Genomic DNA, 7,187 nt, shown 5'->3' with positions numbered 1-7,187 from the left:
TCAGATCCCCAGGAAGGACCTGCAAGATAATGCATTAAAAGTTAACAGATTTCCTAGCCTGACATAAAGAGAATTATTAAAGCGATCTTAAGATCAGTGATGCTGAATGTCACTACTGCTTAAATCATTATGTTATACTCTGATAAAATGAAGGCCTCACACAAAGTGTTTAATTTCTTGCTGACAAGTCTGACTAGGGAACTGCCAACATGTTTTAAACGTGATATACAATAATAAACCGCAATAACACTTGCCGATATGCAACAACTTTATATTTTAGTACTGAATGAATTTGAGAGTTTCAATACAATTCTGCAAACTACTATTTCCTGTCTTCCCTTTCATACTTTTTGAATTTGAAGCACCCTAATGACAGTCACATTCTGCTGAATAAAAAACAAACAAACAAACAAAAAAACTGCTTGTAAGATAAGCAGATATCTATCTCCTGCAGTTGTAGCAGTTGTATGTAAGCTACTTTAAATGCAGAAATCCTGAAGTACCATCTATTGGCAGTTTCTATACCTTTTCATAGGATGTTAATGCTAGCACTAAAATTCCTTTGAGGGGACTGGTTAAAAAAGTTATTCACAGAAGGGGTCTGGAGCAATACCTCATTGAATGCTCTGTCCAGACAGTTCCTGATGTAGATTTCATGTAGTAGTAAGCTATAGATCCCTAGTGTCAGGCAGATCTGCTTGTTATCTGTGAATGCCCTCCCCTCCCTCACCTTTCTATCAGCCTCTGGGGAGGTGATCAGCTATAGTTTGGCTATTTCTACACATTGCCTGTGCACACTTTGCATACAGAAGCCAAGAAATCTTGGGTCAAGATACCCAGGGTAAGTTTAAATAGATTTTAACAGCACCAGAAAGTGCTGATACATGACAAGTGCATACATGAGTATTACAGAGAGTTATTGCAGATGTACAGATGGATCTGTACATGCAAAATAGCAATTCTCCACCCGCCCACCCCAAAGTGCCTGAGGGTTTTGGTGGTTGTTTGTTTTCTTTGCTTTATGAAAACAGATCTGCAGCAACAGCCTGTTTTTGGCAGATTCCATATTTTTCAAAGCAATGTCAAAAAAGTAGTTTCACAAACCAGTTAAGACCTCTGTCAGACACAGAGGCCCCACCTTTCCCCTCGAGTTCACTGGTGGCCTCATTTTTCTTATATCCTTGCTTGTACAAAGGGGGTTTATAATACTACCCCTTGTACAGATGCTATTGGTCAAGAGAAACAGACCAAGACTTCTTTTGTTATTTTATATGGCTGGCTTTCAATCTGATCAGGGGGTGCTGGTGCTATCACAAGAGATGCAATTAACCACTTCTTATAACAGCATATTTAAGTCATTCATAAAACCATACCCAAGTATTTCTCTCCTGCCTTTTGCTTGTTTGTTTGTTTTTAATAGCTCTCCCAACACAGTTCTTTATCACTTCAGAAAACCTTCACTAAAAACAATATTGGTAGCTAAAATTCTCCTTACATTGTAAGCCTATCCTCCCTCAAAATACCGTGCTCTCTTAGTTAACGATACCTGGAGAGCTAAATGAAAAAAATCACATACTTATCAGCCAAAATTGTTTTTAGACCATTCTTTCTTGCTTATATACCTTAATATCAATTTAAATGAAGAGTTTACTGAGCGTTCCGAAAACTGCAACAAAATATTTTCACATTATCCCCTTTAAAAGAGAAATATGATTGCCTATATAATATGCAGATGAGAAAACAAACTTCTGTGTTGCAAATTTGTGATGGCAGTGAAGTTCCACAATCGGAATATTTTCTGGGTTTCCCAGAAGTATATATTCTGTTAGTATCAGTTACACACAGGTCTCCTTGACTATAATCTCATAGAACAGTGAAGTTATTTACTACAACTCATTCTACACTATTCGCTATACAATTTTTACATTAATTGATGCATCAAGAAACAATGATGAACATTAAAAACAGAACATGAATTCAAGCTTGATATTAGTAGAGAAGTAGGGAAACCATATTTGATCACCTGTTTACAAAGGATGTGCATGTAGGCAGTTGAAAACCAGAAGTTTTGATTGGTAGGAGCAGGAACTACAAAGATGCTCAAAAGACCTGTATTCTGTACAAAAGAATAGAAATTACTTGTATCTGACACACCATCTCTATCAATTAATCTCAAGCCTATGGCTGCTTTATTTTTTATTTATTTTTCCAGTTCTGAAGTCTGTTTTTCTTATCCAGCAATCAAGGCAGTAAAAGAGAATGTTAACTTAAAACAAATAAGGAAGTGTGCTATTTTATAAAATCATTAGTTAATCTGAAACAGAAAATACTTGCTGACCTGTTCAAGGCTGTGCCAATTAATTATGCTTTCTGCAGCTTAAGTTCATTACACTTTCCTTTTTAAAAAAAAAAAAAAGTTTGAGTGGCCCTGGGTGCCAATTTTTAAGTTAACTGACAAGTTGAAATACAGTGTTAAGCTAGGAAGTATTTTTGTTTTGTTATTAAATTGGCTAGCTCTATACTATTTAATTAAAAAGTGCTAGGAAATGTTCCACAGCACTGGAATTCAATTACTTGTCCTTCTAATTGTTCAAACAGCCCTGTCTGGCATATTTTTGGCCTAAACTGGCCTAGAACAACTATTACTCTTCCAAACAGCTCTTGGGCCTGATTCAGGAGTTGGCAAGGTCCAGAAAGGTAATTTTGACAGAGCAATTTTATATTTAAAGGCTAAGATTCTGGCACAAAGGCCAGCTGACAGAGTATGGTTGTGTTCATGATGTAATCTTTGACACATTTAATTTACCATCATAAAGCACAACTTTCCAAGGCGCAGCCAAAGCCACACACCTCAAAGCACAAACACCACCAAACCCAGATGCCAGCAGAGTTTGGAATCACTCAGATGACTAAATCCTTTATCTAAGTCACGTTTCAGAACTCTGGCAGGTTTGGTAAGGTTATTCATGAAAAGATTAAGCAACGAGGGGCAGAGGCCAGGATTTTAGACCTGCTCTACTGCATAAAGAGAATTTCAGATTTGTTCTTATTTTTCCATCTGCAGCGCAGGAAGAATCTATAAATACCTTGGAAATTCATATTTCATCCTACCTAGCAAAGACGTGTCCCCTCATAGCTGTATAAGATACATATCGATTAGTCCTAAAAAAAGTGACGGTAGGCTGAATAAGAAAGTCACTGTCCTTTTTGGAGTAACTATATAGGTGAGAAGTTCTGGAAAAAAAGCCATCTGAAAGTTGAGCTAGGAAATGACTGTTCCTAGACTTCAGTGCTTTATGACCCAGCTTAAAAAAGAAAAAAAGATTCACATCCATGTTTGCTTAGGCTTTTTTTGTTGTTTTTTTGTTTGTTTGTTTTTAACACTTCAGTTAATAGCCTTTAAAGAAACCTTTCTTCTCACTGACTGATGGAAAGAGAAAAAATATTTTAATGCCACAACAGTCATTAGAAGAATTAGTTTTAGGACCTCCATCTAACCCTGAGTAACAAATTATGGCTTAAAGCATAAGGTCTCCTTTCTTCAGACATTTTTTGCTCCACAGCATCAGGTTAGTATTTACTAAGAGTTTGGAGTAAAATCTCTGTAAGTAGAGGTAATCTACAAAGTAGAAAAGTAAAGTGTTTTCCTATTTCCTCCAGTAGAAATAGGAAAACACTACATATTTAATATGTACCTGTAGTTCGGTGTTACTGAAATATGTTATTTGGATGTGTCTTGTGGGAAAAAAATGTTACCGAATCCCCTTATTTAATGGAAAACATACAAAATAAGTGTTAAACTCATTTGTTTCACTGATGTTTTCATTCCCTCTGCTGTAGGTTTTTTTCTCTATATAGATGCAAACTTCTACATGTAGCACTAGTTTCTGAACAGCTTTAAAAGCTTAAGAATTTTTTCCATGAAAGGACTAGTACTTTGGAACAAACCTTGATACCTTACATACTAAGCTATTACACACATGACACTACATATCGTGGAGGCTTTTTTCCAGTGTTCATTTTTAAAGAGTAATGTTTTTTCTAAAGCTCAAACCTAAAGTTACAGATGCATCTAAACAATAGATTTGCCAGCTGTTTGTTCAGCTGAAGAGCCCAATTAATAATTGAAGCTTCTATGCTTCATTCTTCTGTTAACGTTTTCTACTAATACACTCCCCCGAACCTTCCTTTCTCTGAAGACACACTGCAGTGAAATTGGGTAATGTCTAGGATGCCTTTATAAAGATTTTTTACTGCTTCATTTTTATTTGTACAACTCACCAGCATTTTTGGTCACAATAGTTAATTTTTTCATACAGTTATAATAAGTATTATAATTAGCTTTGTGCTCTACAGAATGCTGTGAACTAATCAAAAATAATAGTACAAACATGCCTATGTTAAAGGAACATAATTAACTGTAAGAAAACCATACATTTAAAATAAACCTGAGGAAATGCACGTAAATACAATGCCAGAAAGCCCAAAAATCAAATTAAGTTTTATAAAAAAACATATCCTTAGTGAAAGTCCAGAACAGCTGTAGACTTGGTTGGGATTTGACTACCTTTCCCTGTCTGGATACTAGTTAAGTCCTATTACTCGTGCCTTACCACCCCTATTGCTTCCAGAAGACCACTGCACTGCAGAATCACACTTAAGAGAAAAAGCTGCTGCCCAAAACACATGAGAACTGCTGGATTTCTCAAGTGAAGACTGCATGCTTTCAAAAATATAATGCCAGAATAGAAAGAAAGCAGTTTAAAAAGTTTACATTGACTCTGGAATTACAGGACTTAACCATATTGTGCACCAAGTTCAATTTGAATGCATCTTCCAGGTTTGAGCCTTTCAGCATTCACATTAAATTTTCTTCCACTGAAACAATGATGCACTTCTGCCTTCATCTGTGCCTCATTTCTAAACACGAGACAAAGGCCTAGACCTTCAAGCAGTACAACAATCACTTGGCTTTGATGTTAGGGGTTGCCCAATCCAGCAGCACAGTCGAGGACAGGCTGCTGCAGCTCCCTGCCCCCCAGTCCAACCAGTAGTGAAGGCACATGCACAACACACACACACACAAACATACACACATGGCTGGCCACAGAAATACATACCACACCAATGGCCTCATCCTATTCCCTTCTCTAGAGGATCAGGATAAAGGTTCACCACTGGATGGACACAGATGTGCCGACCCCTCCCAGCAGCTATCTGTAGACATGAAGTCCATCCAGCAGCTGTCTCTGAATCCCAGGACCCTGCCCTCTGGTGCCCAGACACTCAGGCCCCTGATGCCCTAGCACCCCTCCAGCTGCTGGAACAGAGCCTGCCCCATATACATGCACCAACACACACTGTGGACTTCTCCAGTAGCTGGCCTGGGATGCTGACTACCTCCCCTGAGGGGATTTTTCATCTCCTTTTGTCCCATGCAGGGGTGCAAAGGTACATCCATGCCCAGGCCTTACTACCTCTTCAGCAGTTGGCCCACATCTCTTGGTCCCTCTGGCAGGCAACTCATACAGAGGTCTCAGGGACACACACTTCCAGCTCAGTCTTGCAGCCGTTTGGACAATTGACACCCAGATCCCCCAGCCTCACTCAGCACAATGCTCAGGAGCAATCACAGGTGCACACACTCTCACTCACTCCAGTTGCTGGCATTCAGACCTGCAGACAGAAACATATGCTGGGTCCCTTCACACAGGGAAACAGTTGAAATAAAGTTTAAGAATACATGACACATTGCTTGTCTGGTCAGCACATAGAGGAATAAGAGGCCTATAGGACTGTAAAGAGTCCTGTATTCCATATATAAGCTCTGTGCAACCCGAAATCTCCACAGGCCATTGTAAGTCCCATACTTCTCTACAACGGAAGCCCGCACTCTGAAAGGTGATGGGGACAACCAGTCCACTGACTAATCTTGATGAATTTCACCCCTCACACCAGGTACCTTACAGCCCTCCTGTGGCAGTCCTTGGAGGATTCAGGTGTGGGCTCCTTTTCTCCAGTGGGGTTATCCTGCCTGACACTGTGCCTGTGTGTGTGAAGACAAGCCTTTTAATACAGCAACCGAGTGCTTGAAGTCTTCCATATATAGGTCAGTAATCACTGATTTTGACCAGAGGCCTAGCTTTGAAAAATGTCAAGACTCTACCAGTGATGACGACACAGGTTGTATAAGTAATAAGTGCAATTGAAAAGGAGTCATTTGTTAGATACATCATTATGAACTTCAGTGGAAAAAAAAAAAAGTCTTGTTCTAAGTAACAGGAATTTACGCTGAAGTTTCTGTTACTAATAAGCATGCAGTATCACTAGATTAGTATTGAATTTTTCCAAGATGTTTTTTACTTCGGTAATGTTTTAAGGAAGTAGAGTAGTACTTACTGACATTTATTTGTTGACAAGGTCTCAAACCTGATTATGTTATACTTTATCATATTCCACTTCAGTTGTAACACTGATTGGACTACAGTGTTTCATCCAGTCACTTGAAGCATGACTTTCACTTGATGAGATGGCCTAACTCCACAGGCAGCCTGTAGCACACTCATGAGATCCACAACATGAATTTCAGGCAGCTGCTGTGCAGGATAAGTAAGGCACCACAGCCAAGACAATGTTTCCTCCACATCTGTGCAATAACAAGCCCTGCATTCAGCGGGGACATGACTTTTGGTGTCTCATTGCAACAGCACAGTAGTGTAGCAGTGTCAATTCAATAAAAAGTCACTTGAGAACCTGTGAGAGTTGGCCTGCAGAAAGCAGAGCAACATCAATTTTTCCTTCTTCCATCTCCCCTCCATTTATCTTCAAGTCAAACAATCCTAGTAGTTGGTTGGCTTACTGTATCAATAAAAGACTTCATTTGTGAATTTTTCCCTCCCATCCCCTTCCTGGAACAGAAAATTTTGCTCATCCATTAAATATTCAGAACATTTGTACACAGTGGCAGAGAGAGACCTTAGTTGTTAAACCCCTGCGTGCACTTTGAGACGGATTAAGTCTAGCAGATTGAACATCATACTTGTATTTCAAGTAGAAAGTGAGAAGTAGACTCTATGACAAATTCAGGCATCTGACTTAAAAATGCATGTGGAAAATTGCAAGCTCAGACAAGAAACAGCTACATCCCCATCCCCCCACACTGTCACCCTCCCAAAGAAATCCCCATA

Source organism: Anser anser (assembly GCF_964211835.1).
Source record: "Anser anser genome assembly, chromosome: 2".
Taxonomy (NCBI): domain Eukaryota; kingdom Metazoa; phylum Chordata; class Aves; order Anseriformes; family Anatidae; genus Anser; species Anser anser.
The sequence above is the reverse complement of the archived record's forward strand: the minus strand, read 5'-3'. Positions refer to the sequence as shown.